Source organism: Nelumbo lutea, chromosome 4 (assembly GCF_056320005.1).
Source record: "Nelumbo lutea isolate HS-2025 chromosome 4, American lotus-T2T, whole genome shotgun sequence".
Lineage (NCBI taxonomy): Eukaryota > Viridiplantae > Streptophyta > Magnoliopsida > Proteales > Nelumbonaceae > Nelumbo > Nelumbo lutea.
The window spans coordinates 80111462-80131060 of NC_142687.1; the positions used below are offsets into that span (position 1 = coordinate 80111462).

The 19599-nt window shown below is 41.7% G+C and overlaps 1 long non-coding RNA gene and 1 pseudogene across 1 annotated transcript in view; one reads left to right on the forward strand and one right to left on the reverse strand.

Moving 5' to 3' along the window:
* Positions 1-19599, forward strand: part of LOC148861260 (uncharacterized) — a 32174-nt gene that overhangs the window by 6292 nt on the left and 6283 nt on the right. The window lies entirely within an intron of this gene.
* LOC148861261 (NADH dehydrogenase [ubiquinone] flavoprotein 1, mitochondrial pseudogene) lies at positions 16278-17759 on the reverse strand (annotated as a pseudogene).

Here is a 19599-nt window from a genome sequence, read left to right on the forward strand (position 1 = left end):
CACACGCTACATGTGAATTAGTGTGGTTGAGGAATCTCCTACAAGAAGTCAGGTTCCACATGGATAAACCTATGAAGTTGTACTATGACAATCAAGCTGTGCTCCATATCTCATCCAACCATTTTTTCATGAGAGAACAAAGCACATAGAGATTGATTGCCACTTTGGGAGGGAGAAGGTTCTTACTGGAGAGATAAGCACAGAACATGTAGGCTCAGGTGATCAGTGGGCAGATTTGTTTACAAAAGTCTTAAGCTCAAGGAGAGTGAACTATATATGTAGCAAGTTGGGATTATATGACATATTCTTCAGCTTGAGGGGGAGTGTTAGAGTTAGCCGAATAAGGGTAGATTAGTCAACTCACCTTGGTTAAGTTATGAGCTTATGTGGTAGTCTTATTAGAGGTTCTTTGTCCCATACTTAAGTAGGGGCAGTTTAGTCCTTGTACATTTTAATTAGAGCCTAATCACTATTAAGAGGTCGACTGATAGGGTTTAGCTATCTGGTTCGACAGTTCTTTCATCTTCTTCTTCTTCTCCTTCTCTTTCTTCTTCTCCATACTAGTTCGGACTACTGTAGCAACAGTAGAAACAACATCTATATTGATGGTTTTGGAATCCCTAAAAGTTATGTGTTGAATATGTTACTTCGATTATGACACGACAGTTGAGGGGAATCTTTCATCCAAAATATTTCACTATAAAATCTTGCATCTTGAGACAAAGTTTTTTTTTTATAAAAACTAACATTTTTATTAATGATCAAAAGGAAAACCTGAAGTACCCAAGAAGGTATCAAGATCAATACAAGAAAACAGCAAAAACTGACCATACAAGAAAATACTCATATAGACACCCTTGTTACAGCAGAGCCCCAGGACCTGGCATATCCCAGTCAGAACCTTGTCTAGATACTCCTGTTCTGGCCAAAGAATCAGCTAGGGAATTAGCAGATCTGGGAGTCCACTTGAATGAGCAGTTCAAACTTCTACCCAGGAAATATGCTTCTAACCAAAAATCTGAATCTCCATGGAAGGTCAGGTCCTCTTCAGAATTTAGCCAAATAATAATCACCTTATTAGTCCCCTTCAATTAGTATGTACCACCAGTCCTGTGACTTAAGCAGCTTAAGGCTTTGAAGCTGGGTCATCAACTCTTCTGTCAAAGAGTTACAGATATCAATCCAACCTGAGAAGCTCAGCATGATGTTTCCACCTTGGTACCTTACAACCTCCCACACCAGACTCAACAGGATAGCTGGCCTAAAGAGCACCTATCAAAATCAAATTTGAGCCTGCCTGCTTCAGAATGTTGCTAAATAGCTTCTCTTAGCGGTCTACATTCAGATTTGGGAACCTGATAAGCCTGGTATAATCAGTTAAGAATTACTTTTTATTTGTTTAGCTTTTTTGCATTTATTTGTACTTGTATAAGGTTGTTTTGTTTCAATTAATTATTGCAATATTTACATAGGTAGAAATTTACTAAAACATACGTTATACCTACCAAGTTCTTAATCCCTTTTACTGAGCTAGTTAAAGTGTAACTCATCTTGCCCTTGTCTGATTCTGAAACACATCCCTGCATCCATGTATGATTGCTCAAGGTGCATATGTTCAGTTCAAGAATGTTTAACCATTAATAAGTTATCTATTTTATTAAAAAAAAAAAGAAACAGATTGGGTTATGGATCCAACACCAAGCACAAATATGTAGTAAGAAAATTGTTTTTTTTTTTGAAAAGGTAAGGTAATCAGTGTTTTAAAAGGCGCGGGAAGCGTGCCTCCAGGCGAGGCGCTCCCAAAATGCCCCAAGGCGTATGCCAGAGGCACACCTTTTTTCATGAGGTGTGCTAGAGGCATATGCCTCATGTGCCTCATGCACATCTTTTATAAAAAGACAAAAAAAAAAAAGAAAAAAGAAAAAAAAAAGGAAAGGAAAGGAAAGGAAAAGAAAGGGAAGGGAAGGGAAAGGAAAAGAAAGAGAAGAAAAAAAAGAGAAAAGGAAAGAAAAGAAAAGGGAAGGGAAAAAAAGATAAGGGGAAACAAAGTGGTTTGCCCCCTGCCCCTTCAGCTAGCGAGTCCAGACCCTCCTCCCCCTTTTCGATGCAGCCCAATTTGTTTTTTTGAGTCCCTAGGAATCCAAGCTAATTTTGCATTTAAACAGTCCAAGGAGTCCCTAGCCTCTGCCAAGTAGTGGTTCAGTCTCCAAGGTCCCCCCTTCCCTATCCCTTAACCATTTTATGGCATTTGCTGAGTCACCTGCAATGATTAAGTTCTGGATTCCCAATTTTTTTATTATTCTGATTCCTATGAGAGCTGCCATCACTTCAGCCTTTGTGTAATCAGCCAGTCCGATTGAAAGTCCAGCATATGTTACCCCTTTCATCCCTTACTATGCCTCCAATTCCAGCTAAGCCAGGATTTTTTTTTTTGATAGATAAAATATCATATTTCCATTAAATCAGAAAGAAATTACATAATCAGTCCCTTGGGAAGGCACGAGATGTCGCCTCTCCAAACATGAAGCACATAAAATCTTAAAAAACAGAATCTAAAGCAAAATGTTCATGTGTACTAAAACAAAATTACAGCTCAGCCCAAAATAGTGTTTCCCGAGTTGTGCCTTGTTTTTCCAAGCTATTAGCGAAAGCATTAGCTGATCTCCTCACCCACTGTACAGCAACAGTCATATTCCTTGCATAGTTGTCAAGGTGACGCCTAGGCGACTAGGCGGTTTTACAGTGTTGCCTTGCCCAAACACCTATAGTTTTGTATACTAGGTGACCGCCCAGAGACTTAGGCAGGTGCCTAGGCGACTAGGCAAGCACCTAAGCACAAGGCAAGCACCTAAATAAAGTTAAGAAATATTTTTTTTCATATTTATTATTCTAATATTTTTATTGGCTATTATGTTGTTTTAAAATACAACTGGTTACATGTTAACATTTTATTATTGTAGAGAAGATGGGCCGAATGGCCCATAGGCTATTTATTCTTTCTTGTTATTTATGTCTTTCTGTAATGGGCCTTATTCTGGCTCCATCCTGTCTATTTTATGTTCTTTGTAAATTCTTGCCCAACTAAGGGCCTCCTTGTAATTATTCAAATCTATCTTAATAAAATAGTGTTAGGGTGCTAAGAGAATGTTAGGTTCGAAACTCTCATTCTCAGACTCTCATTGCCGAACTCTCAAGCTCTCCTCTCTTCAGTTTTCTTCATGGTATCAAAGCAGGCCTGAACTTCAATATTCTAGGGCTGGAAGCTTAGGCTCGTGTTGCCTGATTCTTGGAGGTCATTGGAAGTGCCCAAGACTAGAATCTCTTGGAGAAGTTGTTCGGTGGCCAGGAAGAATCAGAGAAAGAAGGGAAGGGGAACAACTCGGTTCTGGTTTGAAGCTCGAAACTGTAAGTTGTGCTCAAATTTCTGGGTTAGTTTCTGATGTGTTTGGATTGTTGAAGTGTCCGAAATTTCTGGTTGTTCTGTACTACTTTCAGCTACCATTTAATCTGGTTTAACCCAGAAATTTCTGGGCTGTTTCTTGGACTGTCAAAACTGTCGAAACATCCTTGTAACAAGGCTGTGGATTGTTACTTCTATTTGGCTGTTTTTGGGGGCTGTACGGACTGTTCTTGAGACCTTTTTTTCTTTTTTGACTGTGGGGTTGTCTCTATTGCCCACACTGTGTTTGTAAAAGAGCCTTTTTAGCAATACCAATTGGTATTTACTCTTCTTGGCTATTTCTTTGATGATTACCTTGAAGCCCCAGATTTGAAAAGGAACTTCGATTGAGTGCACAGTGCCTAGAAGTTTTTAGTTACTTCTTGAAGGCTGAACCAAGCTGTTTTTTGGTGCCTCGTGTAGAAGTTTATGCTTGGGTCTTGGTTCTCACAACTTTCGGGTGTAGTTTGACCTTGTGTATTGCCTTCTTGTGGTCGGCTGAACTCAGTTCTTGCTTGTCCTCATTCAGTATACTTGTAGAAGTCATTTGAAATCATATTTGAAGTGTTTTCATGATGTACTCCTCAGAGTTTGAAAACAAGAGTGGTGCTGAATATGGACTGGTTCAGGGGACTCCAAGTGATTCCTTATTGACTGTGACCACAGCTAAACTAGATGGAACTAATTATCTGGCATGGTCACAATCAGTACAGATTTATGTATGCAGTTGAGGAAAGTGGGGGTTCATTTCCGGGAGTAAGAAGGCTCCCCCAGAAGATGATCCATCCTACGAGAAGTGGATGCAAGAAAATTACATTGTCATTGGGTGGCTTGTGAACTCAATGCAGCCACAAATTAACCAACACTACCTATGGATGAATTCAGCAAAGGAAATTTGGGACAGTGTTGCAGAAACCTATTCCCAAAAACCCAATGTGGCCCGAGCATATAAATTGAGAAGTGATGTAAAGAGTTTAAGGCAAGGGGAGAAACCTCTAACTGTATATTTCTCAACCCTGAAGTCTCTATGGCAAGAAATTGACCTAATAGAAGTTGTAACTTGAGACACCACCAATGATGCAGAGACCTACAGAAAATTGGTTGAAAGGAACAGGGTGTTTGAGTTCTTAACTGGACTAAACCCAGAATATGATATCACAAAACAAAATATTCTTTCCAAGGAGTGTGTCTCATTGTCACAAGCTTATGCATTGGTGAGTAGTGAAGAGAGCAGAAGGGCTGTCCAGGTTCAAGGGGCTGATATTAGTGATCACTTTGCGAATATGGGGATTAAACCTAAAGGGAATGCTGGAACTTTTGGTGGCACAGGAAAGAAAGAAGTTATATGTGAGTACTAAAAGAAGCCGAAGCACACCAAAGACAAGCATTGGAAATTACATCATAATCTATTTCCCATTCGGTTAAAAAAAAAAACATGATAGTAAAAGACCAGGAAGTGCAAATGTAGCTGTCGGGCCAGATAGTGACAAGTACTATACTGAAGAGATGTCTACTTCTACACAGTTGGCAGCCATGAGAGCAGAATATGAAAAGTTTGGGAAGATGTTCAGTCAGCTGGGTGATGTGACTTCTCCTTCCAACCCTTCAGGAAATTTTGCTTCTTTTGCATTTGCTCATTCAGGTATAAAGGCTTCTGCCAATCATGCTACCACTTCAGGTAATCTCAAGATCCCTTGGATTATTGACTCAGGTGCTTCTGACCATATGACCAATCTTTCTACCTTGTTTGTTTCATATGACTTGCTTCCTGGACATGATAAAATCACTTTAGCTAATGGTTCACTTGCCCCTATCTCTGTTTAGGGAACCATCAAGGCTACAGATTCCTTGTTTCTACTTTTTGCCCTTCATGTACCTAAGCTAAATACAAATTTGTTGTCTGTAAGTAGTTTAACCAAGTCACTAAATTGTTGTGTAACATTTTTTTCTTCCTACTGTGTTTTTCAGGATCTGGAGTCTCAGAAGGTGATTGGGAGTGGCCATGAGGCGAACGGAATATACCTGCTTGATACTTCGGGACAATGCACTAATCATCTTGGGAATATTGCTCTCGGATCTGTTTCTTCAGAGTCTGTCAGTCGGATTATGTTGTGTCATCGTCGTTTTGGTCATCTGTCTTTTTCTGCCTTGAGTCATTTATTCCTTGAACTGTTTAAGGGAATTAGTTTGTCCAGTCTTCATTGTGAGTCTTGTGAGTTATCAAAGCATTGTAGAAACAATTATCCTTTGAGCAATAAAAGATATTTTCCTTTTAATATTATGTGCTCTTATGTGTGGGGGCCTTACCACTTACCCTCCATGGGTGGCTACAAATATTTTATCCTGTTTATTGATGACTTTTCTCGGTTCACTTGGATATTCCTGATGAAATCCCGTGATGAAGTTCTAAGACTTGTAAGACAATTCCATGAATTTGTTCTTATTAGAATGCTCGGTCAGGGGTATTTTGGTCATTCTGGTGTATCTTATTGAAAGTGAAATGTCTATTGTATCTGAGTTTAAGTTATGTGTTCCATATTCTATGAGGGACAAAATTGTCTTTCTTGTAACTTAAGTTTTATGAATAAAAGTCAAGTGGGTCGGCTAGGAGAGTGACTTTTGAACATCCTCTCTTCTAGTTTGGTCGAACACTCTTCTCCTCTCCTTCTTTCTCTTTTCTTTCTTTTTCTTTCTTCTTCTCTACTTTAACCTAGAAACAACTAGGGTTTATTCACATGGTATCAGAGCATTAAGGTCTCGTGTTCTTTTTCTTGCTGTTGTCTTCTTCCTGGGTTCGCCGCCAGCTTCACAGTAGGTTTCATCATCCTACAGCTGATCTGATTGAAGATTCGATAAAGGGTTGAAAAGGAGTTGTCGTTTTGAGGGCCTGGAGGTGAGAATGCCTCTGGTCGGTGCTGTGGTGGTCGTTGAAGTGGTATACTAGACCCTCTATTCAGTGTACAAAGAGGGTTGGACGTATACAGGTATGGACACTGCTGTCGTGTGTTTAGAAATTGACTGTGAATGCTGATTTTTTTTTTGTGTGCTTCAAAAGTTAGTTGTTGTGGTGCTGGGTGAAACTAATACACATATCAGTCTTTTTTTTTTATGTGTTTTCTTGCTCGCATGTGTGCTGAAAGAAGAGTAGTAGATTGCTGATGTCCACGATAGCAATGGTGTGGTGTTGATTGTGTTGTGGTGGCTGACATATCTATGATTCTAAATGCTTAAAAGTGAACCCCTAGACCTCGTGTATAATCAGTTCTGCAGTATGAATAACAAGTGTTTGATGAAATGACTGAGTAATTTCAGTAGTGGTCTATTGGTGGTAAATGGTCCTGCAGTGTGCAGTCCAAGTGTTTGATGTATTGACTGAATGATTTCAGCTTTAGAGTGTAGTGTGTAATGTGCAGTTGAAGAAAGTGGGTTGGTAGTATCATAAGTGAGATAAGTCTTGTGACAAGTGTAAGATTGTGGTGTATATTCAAAGGAGAAATAATTGAGATGGCTTCAACTGTAGTTGGGAATGACAACAAAACAGGCATCATGCTTTCTTCAGGTTATCTAAGTGTTCAAATGACAACAATTGTGAGAACTATGTACCATGGGCAAAATCTGTGGAGGTGTTCTTGAAGGCCAAGAGGAAAGTAAAACATGTGAGGGAGGAAAAACCTTCCTCTGATTCTCCTGGGTTCAGTGATTGGGAACAAGATGATGTACAGATAATGACATGGCTTTGAAACAGCATGGAACCAAAGATTAGTGTGAACTTCATGTTCCTAGATACAGCAAAAGAGATCTGGGATCATGCTAAAAAGTTGTACTCTGGACAAGACAACACAACTAGGGTATATCAGTTATACCAAGAGTACTTCAATTTGAAGCACGGAAGTCAAAGCTTAGAAGAGTATTATGCAAGTTTGAGGAACATCCGCAATGAGCTAAATGTGTATCACCCTCTAACATCAGATGTCCAGATCCAACAACAGCAACGTGAACAGCTTGATGTGACTAGGTTTCTTGTGGGCTTGAAGGCTGAGTATGAGCCTGTTAGAGTACGGATATTGGGGGATCAGCTCTCCCCTCACTTGAAGTTTTTGCCCATCTTAAGAGGACATCCATTGAGCCGGTGGAACATTCTTCCTTTTCTGATAGATCTGGTTTGGTAGTGACTAAAGGGAGTGGTCGTGGAAGTAGAAGTGGTGGTGGTAGCAGTGGCCCTCCAAGCAACCGTGGTGGACATGTGTTTAACCGGGCCAGTGGCCGGACTGGAGGCCATGAGTCAGGGGGAGGCCGTGGAAAAGGAAGGGGTAATACTCAGAGAAAATGTACACATTGTGGCTTAGAGGGGCACACAATTAATTTCTGCTATGATGTGCGTGGTCCACCCAACACTTGGGCTAACCATGTTACATCTAAGAGTAGTAGCACAATTACTGAAAGCCAGCAAACTGCCCCAACCCCCTCCACACCCACTTGTGCTTTCGGGCAGGAAATGGTGAGTGTACCACGGGCAATATATGAGCAGTTCTTTCAAACATCTCAGCAGAACACAACTACACTTGCCCATTCAGGTATGACTTGTTTAGCTTCCAAAGCCTCACCCTGGATCATTGATTCTAGAGGCTCGGACCATATGTCTGGGACTCCTGACGTATTTTCTTCCCTTTCTCGCACCTCCACATCTCAGACAGTTACACTTGCTAATGGTTCTACATCTCCTATTTGTGATGTTGGTGATGTTGATCTCTCCTCATTGTCCTTAGCATCTGTTTTATATGTTCCTAGGTTCCCTTTTAACCTTATGTCTATTGGCAAATTAACCAAGCCCCTTAATTGTTCTGTAACCTTCTACCATTCTTCCTATGTGTTTTAGGATCTCAAGACGAGGATGAAGATTGGTGGAAGGCATGAAGCCGGTGGTTTGTATTACCTTGATGGTGGTGGCCCTCCAGTGGCTTTTCAGTCGTCTCTTACTCCTCTCCAATGGCACTGCAGACTTGGTCATCCCTCTTTCAAGGCTTTGAAGCTGTTGGTTCTTTCCTTGAGTCATCTTTCATCATTAGATTATGAGTCATGTCAATTGGGAAAACATCTCGAGTCTCATTTAGTCCTAGAATTGATAGTCGTGTCTCAAGTCCTTTTGCTTTAGTTCATTTTGATGTCTGGGGTCCAGTTAAAGTGGTGTCATACAATGGGTTTAAGTATTTTGTAATCTTTGTTGATGACTTTTCAAGGATGACATGGATCTATCTTATGAAAGATCGTAGTGAATTGTTCTCTATTTTTTAGAAATTTCATGCTGAAATACGCACTCAATTTGGTGTTCATATGAAAATACTTTGCTCCGATAATGCCAAAGAATACATCTCCTCATCATTTCAGCAATACCTAGACCATCATGGAATAATTCATCAAACTTCTTATGCCTACACCCCGCAACAAAACCGTGTAGCTGAACGGAAAAATAGACATCTTCTTGAAACTGCTCGGTCCTTGATGATCAATATGCATGTCCAAAGCATTTTTAGAGTGATGCTATTCTTACATCCTGTTTTTTGATAAATCGGATGCCCATGTCAATCCTTGGAAGTCATTCTCCTTTCTCCGTGTTGTTCCCCACTTTGTCTCCCTTTCCTCTCACCCCAAGAGTCTTTGGTTGTGTTTGTTTTGTTCAACACTTGGGGCCTGGAGTAGACAAGCTAGATGCTCGAGCTACGAAGTGTATTTTTCTTGGCTACTCAAGGACTCAAAAAGGGTACAAGTGTTATAACCTTAAGTTTCATAAATAGTTTGTGTGCCCTGATGTCACCTTCTTTGAATCAGTTCCTTTTTTTCTCTGATGTCGGGGTCTCTTCTTCTCCCTCTGTGGTTCCTCTTCCTATTCCGGTTGTGGACCCCCTTCCCGTAGCCTTCTTTGAATCAGTTCCTTTTTTCATATGCCTGTTACTATAGAGAGGCCGCCAATTACTCAAGTGTATACTCGCAGAAGTGCTTCGGTTCCTCCTCCACTTCAGCACCATCGACAGATCCTGCTACTGCTCCTTCTCTCTCAGATCTTCATCTCCCTATTGCTTTGCGGAAAGGTAAACATACTTGTACTTCTCATCCCATTTCGAACTATGTTTCCACTACTCACCTTTCTGCTTCTCATTGCAAGTTTATATCATTACTCTCATCGATTCCCATTCTCAAGACTGTACAGGAAGCCCTTACCTCTCCAGGGTGGTGGCAAGCCATGGAAGAAGAACTCTCTGCCCTACAACATAATCATACGTGGGAACTCACCACCCTTCCTCCTGGTAAGCACACTGTTGGGTGTAAATGGGTCTATACAGTGAAGCATCTTCCTGATGGCAGTGTGGAACGATTGAAGGCACGGTTAGTGGTCAAGGGCTATTCTCAGCTATATGGTGGGACTATATGGAGACATTCTCTCCTATGGCTAAAATTGGTTCAGTTCGGGTGTTGATCTCATTGGCTACTATGTATGATTGGCCTCTCCTACAACTTGACATCAAAAATGCCTTCCTACATGGTGATCTTGTTGAGGAGGTGTATATGGAGCAACCACCAGGGTTTGTTGCTCAGGGGGAGGCTGGTAACGTGTGCAGACTCAAAAAGGCAATCTATAGACTGAAACAATCTCCTCGTGCATGGTTCGGCAGGTTCAGTGAAGTGGTGAAGGCCTTTGGGATGAAACAGTGTCAAGTTGATCATTTTGTGTTTAGCTATAACTCAAAAGATGGAAAAATCTTGCTAGTCGTGTATGTGGATGATATTGTCATAACTGGAATTGACAAGCTGAAAAGATTCTTACAGGACTACTTCAATACGAAAGATCTAGGGAAGCTAAAGTATTTCTTAGGAATAGAAGTTGCGAGGTCAAAACAGGGGATCAACCTATGTCAGAGGAAATATGTTCTTGATCTACTTGAAGAAACAGGGTTGTTAGGTGTTAAACCAGCAGAGACTCCTATGGAACTCAATGCCAAGTTAAGTGTGGATGCAGCTGAAGAGTTTGATGATCCTGGAAGATATAGAAGGCTGGTGGGAAAGTTGAACTACCCGACCATTACCCGACCAGATATATCATTTGCTGTGAGTGTGGTGAGTCAGTTTATGCAACATTCTCGGGTTCCTCACTAGGAAGCTGTTGTGAGAGTTGTTAGGTACCTAAAGGGTGCTCTGGGTCGTGGTTTGTTATACCAAAAGGGAGGAACTCTTGAGATAGTAGGGTACACAGATGCTGATTGGGTTGGCTCTATATCAGACAGGAGGTCAACCACAGGGTATTGTACCTTCCTGTGTGGCAATCTTGTAACTTGGAAGAGCAAGAAGCAAACAGTGGTGGCAAGAAGTAGTGCGGAAGCAGAGTATAGGGTTATGGCCCATACCACATGTGAACTAGTATGGCTGAAGAACCTACTACAGGAGATGAGTTTCTCAATTGACAAACCCATGAAACTATACTATGATAACCAAGCTGTTGTTCACATCTCATCCAATCTTGTCTTCCATGAAAGAACTAAACATATTGAGGTGGATTGTCACTTTGTGAGAGAGAAAGTGATAAGTGGGGTAATAACTACATCTCATGTGAGCTCAGGAAATCAGTGGGCAGATCTCTTCACAAAAGGATTGTCTCGGGGAAGAATAGATTACATTTGTAACAAGTTGGGACTATATGATATATACTCTCCAACTTAAGGGGGAGTGTTAGAATGCTCGGTCATGGGTATTTTGGTCATTCTGGTGTATCTTATTGAAAGTGAAATGTCTATTGTATTTGAGTTTAAGTTATGTGTCCCATCTTCTATGAGGGACAAAATTGTCTTTCTTGTAACTTAAGTTTTATGAATAAAAGTCAAGTGAGTCGGCTAGGAGAGTGACTTTTGAACATCCTCTCTTCTAGTCTGGCCGAACACTCTTCTCCTCTCCTTTCTCTTTTCTTTCTTCTTCTTCTTTCTTCTTCTCTACTTTAACCTAGAAACAACTAGGGTTTATTCACAGTTCTAACCCAATTTGATACCAGGATTAAAATCTTCAGATCTGACAATGCAAAAGAATACTTTGAGAAGAACCTATCCTGCTATCTCTTTGACATGGGGGTTATTCACCAAAGCTCATGTGCTAGGACCCCAGAACATAATGGAGTTACTGAAAGGAAAAATAAGCATATTGTTGAAGTTGCAAGTATCTTATTTGCCTCATATGTTCCTACAAGGTTTTGGGGTGATGTTCTTCTTACTGCTACCAACCTTATAAACCGTATGCCATCCAGGGTTTTGGGGTTTAAGTCTCCTTTCAATCTCCTTCATCCGGACAAGGACCTTTTTCTTGTTCCTATTCGTGTCTTTGGCTGCACCTGTTATGTACATGTTCCAAGTGTCCAAAGGCATAAATTTGAACCCAAAGCTCAAAAGTGTATCTTCCTTGGTTATTCCCCCACACAGAAGGGTTATTGTTGTTTTGATCCAAAGACTGGCACTCGGTATGTCTCAATGGATGTCACCTTTGATGAGCTTTCCCCCTTTTATGGTTCCTCTCCAGAAGGGCATTGTCCACAGGGGGAGGATTTGTTAGAGGTGTTTGCTCTTCCTCTTCCTATCCCTGTTGATTCCCTTGATGTATCTGCTTCTCCTTCAAATGTACCAAGGGTGGATCAGTCGTTCTATTCTCCCCGTCCTAGTACTCTACCTCCTCGTCCTATCATCAATCCCAAGGTGTATCAAAGGCAAAGATCTAGAAATGTGCAAGTTGTTTCTCCTACAATACATGAGCTTCATACACTTCCAGTCACAGAAGAGGCAACAGGTACTGTTTCAGCACCTTTGGAGTCATCATTCCCTGACCTTGATATTCCCATTGCTGTTAGGAAAGGAAAACGGAAGTGCACTGCACACTGCATTTCCAAGCACATTTCTTACAGATTGCTTTCACCTTCATACTTTGCATATCTCTCTTTTGTTGCTTCTAACCTTATTCGTAGGTCTGTGTTAGAAGCTCTTAAGATTCCAGAATGGAGGGATGCTATGAGATCTGAAATCGATGCCCTACACAAGAGTGACACATGGAAAGTGGTGGATTTGCCTGAAGGGAAGGATCCAGTCGGTTGCAAGTGGGTCTTTACTATCAAATACCGAGCTGATGGCACCATTGAAAGGTACAAGGCCAGGCTGGTTGCAAAAGGCTATACACAGACATATGGGATTGATTATTTGGAGACCTTTGCACCAGTTGCCAAGATGACATCTGTGAGGGTTCTTCTATCTTTAGCTGTTCACTTTGACTGGTCCCTTTATCAATTGAATGTGAAGAATGCATTTCTGAATGGTGAATTACATGAGGAGGTTTATATGTCTCTTCCTCCAGGGATGTATGGAACTAATATGAAAGGGAAGATATGCAGGCTGAAGAAATCTCTTTATGGACTAAAACAGTCCCCCAGAGCATGGTTTGAGAGATTTAGAACAACACTTGTTAACTTTGGTTATGTGCAGACACAATTCGATCATACTCTTTTTGTGAAGAGGAGTGGACCTCTGGCAGTATACCTCATTGTTTATGTAGATGATATTGTAGTGACTGGTAATGATGTTTCAAGAATTCATGATCTAAAATCTTTTCTCCATACAGAGTTTGAGATTAAAGATTTGGGGGAATTGAGATACTTTCTTGGCATAGAAGTGGCTCGATCCAAGGATGGGATTCTTATCTCCCAAAGGAAGTATGTTCTTGACTTGCTCTCTGAAACTGGAAAGATGGGTACTAGACCAGTTGCTACTCCTATTGATATGAGTCATAAACTCTCAGCCTCAAATGGGACATTGTTAGAAGACAAATGAATCTTTTAGAGACTTCTTGGGAAACTTTTGTACCTATGCATGACTCGGCCAAATATTGCATATGCAGTCAGTTGCATTAGCCAATTCATGCATGCTCCTCGAGACACTCATATGGCAGCAGCAAAGAGAATCCTATGTTATTTGAAGGGCTCCCCAAGAAAGGGTATTCTGTTTGCCAAGCATGGTCATATGAAACTTGAAGCCTGCACCGATGTTGACTGGGCCGAAAACATTGATAATAGAAGATCTACTTCTGGGTATTGCAGCTTGGTGGCTGGTAATGTTGTTTCTTGGAGAAGCAAGAAACAATCAGTTGTTGCTCGGTCTTCCGCTGAAGCAGAATACAGGGCCATGGCACATGGAGTTTTTGAATTATTATGGCTAAAATCATTGATGGTAGAACTTGGGGTTGAATATAACAAGCCAATGATGTTGTACTATGATAATCAGGCTGCCATCAACATTGCTCACAACCCAGTGCAACATGATAGAACTAAGCATATTGAAGTTGATCGACACTTCATTAGGGAAAGGGTCTCTTCGGGTGAAGTGTGTCTTCCTTTCATCACATCTGAGGGACAGTTGGTAGATTTTCTCACCAAAGGCATTCCCAAGGCAAAACTTCAACATGATACCAACAAGCTTGGCATGATTGGCATCTATGCCCAACTTGAGGGGGAGTGTAGAGAATATGGGCCGAATGGCCCATAGGCTGTTTATTCTTTCTTGTTATTTGTCTTTCTGTAATGGGCCTTATCCTGGGCCCATCCTGTCTATATTATGTTCTTTGTAAATTCTTGCCCAACTAAGGGCCTCCTTGTAATTATTCAAATCTATCTTAATAAAATAGTGTTAGGGTACTGAGAAAGTGTTAGGTTCGAAACTCTCATTCTCAGACCCTCATTGCTGAACTCTCAAGCTCTCCTCTCTTCAATTTTCTTCAATTATTAAGCCACACTAATAGAATACATCTCATTTTCACTTCTTTAGTTCATTTGTTGTCTTGAAAGGGTTTTTCCTCGACTGAAGAGGGAGGAGAACTGAAGGCTTCTAGTTCCAGCTCCATCTCCAGCCCAACTTCGAGCTTCAGTTGGTAAGCTGCTGCTGCTGCTTCTTCTTCCAATCAGCTTCAATGTTTTTTTTTTTCTTTTTCTGAAAAAACAGGGGCTCCACCCCTATACTCCGCCCCTATACTTCTTCTTCTTCTTTTTCTTCCAGCCCAGATTCAATGCTTTTTTTTTTCGAAAAAATAGGGCCTCCGCCCCTATTCTCTTCCCTTATTCTTCTTCTTCTTAAATATATTGTAGTATAAATATAGATTTCATGCCTAGGCGCCTGGGCACCCAATGGTTTCCTAACCTCGCCTAGTGCCTTGACAACTATGATACCTTGTCAACCATTTGTATTTCTTTAGCTCATTCTTGTAACCCCACACAACGATCTCCGGGTTATTTATCCACTCCACCACTACCTTAGAGTCCCCTTCAATCAGCAAGTGCTCCACACCCAATTCTTTTGCAAGGAGGACCCCTTGCATAGCAGCTAGCAATTCTGCCCTAACAGAATTTCCAATGCTCAATGGGCCAGAGTATAGAAGGATAACCTCTCCAGCCTCATTTTTCAAGACACCTTCCATCCTAGAAGGCCCTGGGTTGCCTTGGTTACTCCCATCAAAATTCAGCTTTAGAAAACCTTGAGGGGAGAAAGTTTGTACAGACCCTTTCCTTTGAGAATGAACAACTTGCTACTACTAACCAGTTCCTCCATAAATCATTAAAGGAAAATTGGTGAAACAGTTCCATAGTCTTTAACCACTGTATTGCCCTATTCAAAATGCAGTCTTTTAGGGCCTGGCTGCTCCTCCCCTTCTCTTGGAAGATTCTAGCATTCCTTTCTTCCCAAACTGTCCATATCAAAGCAGTTCTCACACAGCTCTACATTCTTCTTCCTCTTTTATGGGGCCAAGAGAGAGTAAATGGGTTAAACGACATGCTTACTTCTGATGGCATCTCCCACCTGCACCCAAACAAAGAGAAAAGCAAACCTAAAGCTCTGTAGTGACACTACAAGATAAAAATAAATGGTAACAGTCCTCACTGTGTGATCTGCAAAGAGTACACCAGTTAGGTGAGATACAAAGAAAGGGTCTTCTCTTTTGTAGGTTATCCATAGTGTTAACTTTCCTGTGACACACTTCCCAACATAAAGCCATAACCTTAGGGGGAACTGACCTACACCAAACTTATTTGGAAGGGAAAACCTGTTGAGAGGGTGAGTTGCAAAGTGACTTATAAAAGGAACCATAGGAAAAAAAAACCCTTTTGGAAGAGGGGCCTAAATCCTCTTATTTGGCTTTAAGGGGTCCAACCAAATCTTTTCAAGGAGACAAAGCAAATTAGACAAACACTGGATTTCCTCATCCCTTAACCCTCTACGGAAACCAAAATCCCAATTCAAGGCTGACGGGTTGATATGACCCAGAAATTTGACACGCAATTCATAGACTCACAGAAGAATCCAAACCACTAGTACATCAACAGGGAACTGATATTCATTCAGAAGAAAAGAAGATCACTTACAGTAGGTCGGTTCTTCGAGAGACCGCAGGCTCTCCCAAGCACTCTCAGAATTCTGTACTCAACAAAAGTTTATCTCCCCCATCCCCCAAAGCCCCTTCTTATACTCATAGCATAACTGACTCCCTCAATAAATGCCCAGTTGGCCAAGTTATAAATGCCCATACTCTTCTTATTCCTAACTGACATAGCTATAAATGCCTCAAGACTCTCCTTATTCCCTCCAGCTATAATTGCCCCCATGTTCAATTATTTCCCCCCTTAGCCGAAAGTTGACCTTTCCCCTTCCTGGCATATGTAAAGTTAATTGGGGGCCTATCATTACCCGCCACCCAAAGTCTAACCATGTCCTCAAGGTTAAAATGAGGAAATTGGTCTCGAAGCAAGTCAAAAGGCTCCCAAGAATCTTCAAAATTAGGTAGGCCCTACCAATGAATAAGCACTTCCAAACCAGTAACTCCAGGCATAGTGGATGGATGCACACTGCACACTGATATGTCCCTGCACAAGCCAAGCAGCAGCATCGCCCAATGCACAGATGGTGTGTCTGCTTTGTCACCTCTTGAAGCATGTCTATTTCTTCCAGCTTCACGTTTCCAACCTTCAGCCTCTCCATGATCATCCACAGCCATCCTGTCCCCTCTCTGCATGGCGTGCACTGCCCACAACTTTCATGCTTATAGAAGTAAGAGAGCCTAGCAATTGCATCCACAATATCAGTTGACTTGTCCATCACAATTATAGCAGCTGTCCCTAAACCCATTTGGACAGCCTTGAGTGCATCATAATCCATCAGCACATCATCACATATGTGCTTTGGAATCAGTGGAACAGAAGAACCCCCTGGTATCACTGTAAGAAAATTATCCCATCCACCTCTAACTCCTCCACAGTGCCTCTCTATCAGCTCCTTCAATGGAATACTCATCTCCCCTTCAACTGTACAAGGCTTATTCATGTGGCCTGAGACACAAAATAGCTTTGTCCCATAATTGTTCTTCCTGTCAAAACTAGCAAACCATTCAGGACCACGCCTTAAAATGGTGGGGGAAACAGCCACAGTTTCAACATTTGTAACAGTTGTTGGACATCCATATAGCCCTGCATTAGCTGGAAAAGGAGGCTTCAACCTTGGTTTTCCTTGTTTTCCTTCAAGGCTTTCCAACAACGCCGTCTCTTCTCCACAAATGTAAGCATCAGCTCCATAGTGGATATGAACATCAAAATCATATCCAGATCCACAAGCATTTTTTCCCAAAAGTCCATCTTGATAAGCTTTCCTCCTTGCCTTCTCAAGGTTTTTCCGCTCATTTACATACTCTCCCATTATGTAGATATAAGCAGCAGTGGCCCGCATACCAACCCCTGCAACCAGGCAACCCTCTAGTAGTTTATGTGGGTCATGGCGCATAATTTCTCTGTCCTTACATGTTCCTGGCTCACTCTCATCAGCATTGACAACAAGATAAGAAGGACGACCATCAGATACTTTTGGCATGAAAGACCACTTCAGGCCAGATGGAAAACCAGCTCCACCACGACCTCGAAGACCAGATTTCTTCATTTCATTGACAATCCAATCAGAGCCCTTAGGTACCAAGTCTTTGGTTCTATACCAGTCACCCCGCTTCATGGCACCGTTCAGGAAAGGGTCATGCAACCCATTAACAAATGTTGCTTCAAGGACCGACTCCGGTAGGTCACGTAAGGGAGCAGAGATCACCTCGAATTGGCGACGATATCCCTTAATAGTAGAAGACTGATGTAACGAGAAGAGCTACTCCTATAAATTACCCTCTTGAGTCGATCAAAAATGTTCAAGGAGAAGCTCTTTGAATTCTGTCCAACCACGAAAAGGTCACCGACCAACTTCCCGATAATACCACGCCAATGCATCGCTCTCTAGACAAACAACTGCAGCTCGCAGACACTCTACCTGAAGCAATCCATTAATCTCAAAATAGCACTCCGCACGAAAAAGCTAGCCGTCTAGATTTTCCCCATCAAAAATAGGTAACTCCAACTTCCGAGGAAGTGAATCAGGAGTATGTTCCGGCACCAACATCGAGGAAGACATCGGAAATGCCGCACTCTTCCCTTTGTCAGCCGCATGACTCGATGCGACTAAAGGAGGAGCAATGTCAGTCGTAGACAAAGGAGCTGAATAGGCCTGTTGCTGAAGCAACAAATCAAAACGTCTCACCAGATCTTGAACACCTCCTTCCAGAGATTGTACCAAGCTCTCCAGAGAGACGAGATCTTCGAAAGTCCAACTGCTACCTTATCTGGATCGAGTCGCTGAATCTCATTGCGTAAGCCATCCATCTCCACGCGAATTCCAGACTGCAGAGAAGTCAAGCGTTCTTCGAAACCCTCCACCTGCGATGCCACTTCCTTAGTTGTCACCATGGCCGACTCTGATCCCACTGATATGACCCAGAAATTTGACACGCAGTTCACAGACTCACAGTAGAATCCAAACCACTAGTACATCAACAGGGAACTGACATTCATTCAGAAGAAAAGAAGATCACTTACAGTAGGTCGGTTCTTCGAGAGACCGTTGGCTCTCCCAAGCACTCTCAGAATTCTGTACTCAACAAAAATCTATCTCCCCCATCCCCCAAAGCCCCTTCTTATGCTCTTCTCACAGCATAACTGACTCCCTCAATAAATGCCCAGCTGGCCAAGTTATAAATGCCCATACTCTTTTTATTCCTAACTGACATAGCTATAAATGCCTCAAGACTCTCCTTATTCCCTCCAGTTATAATTGCCCCCATGTTCAATTATTTCCCCCCTTAGCCGAAAGCTGACCTTTCCCCTTCCTAGCATACGTAAAGTTAATTGGGGGCCTATCACGGGTTTAACACAAAAGGAAGGAATTTTGAAATAACCTCATTTTTATACAAAGAAACAGAGAACAAGGATGGAAAGAGGTCTTTAAGAGGAACATCCCCTGCCTAAGTGTCTTCCCAAAACCAAACAGAATTACCAGAGCCTACACCATACCTGACATAACTAATGAATTGTGGGGGGAGTTTGTGAATTGCCTTCCATGGAGTTGCTAGATTAGCCCTCCTTGATGCACCAACATCCCATCCATTTTCTTCATACCCATGAATACTCTTCACCACTTCATGCTAAAGCCTCTCTCGCTCCAAAGGCCACCTCCACAACCACTTCCCTAGCAGTGCCAGATTCTTTTTTACCACATTTCCTAAGCCTAATCCCCCTTCCTCTTTGCTTCTACCCACAATCTCCCATTTGATTAAATGATCTTTTTTACCCTCTCCCAGTTCCCAAAGAAAGTCTGTCATCAATTTTTCTAATTTCTTCACTTCCCTAGGCAATATCCTAAAGACAGAGAGGTAGTAGGTAGGTAGATTCGTGAGGGTGGCTTTTATCAAGGTGATCGATCCTTCCACCCAATGAGATATAATTCTTTTTCCACAAGCTAACCTCTTTTCGAATCTCTATTACTGGAGTCCAGAACCTCTCTCCCTAGGATTTGCCCTTAACGGAAGCCCTAGATAGGACATAGGCCAAGAGGATACAGTACACTCAAGACAACTTGCAATAGCCTCAATCTCCAAGTTGACCCCCACTATGCAGCACTTTTCTAAGTTGATTTTCAAAAGGGAGATTTCTTCAAAAGTTTTAATCAACTCCTTCAGGTTTTCCACCTTGTCACTATAGCCCCTATCACAGAAAATCATCAAAAGATGGGTAACAG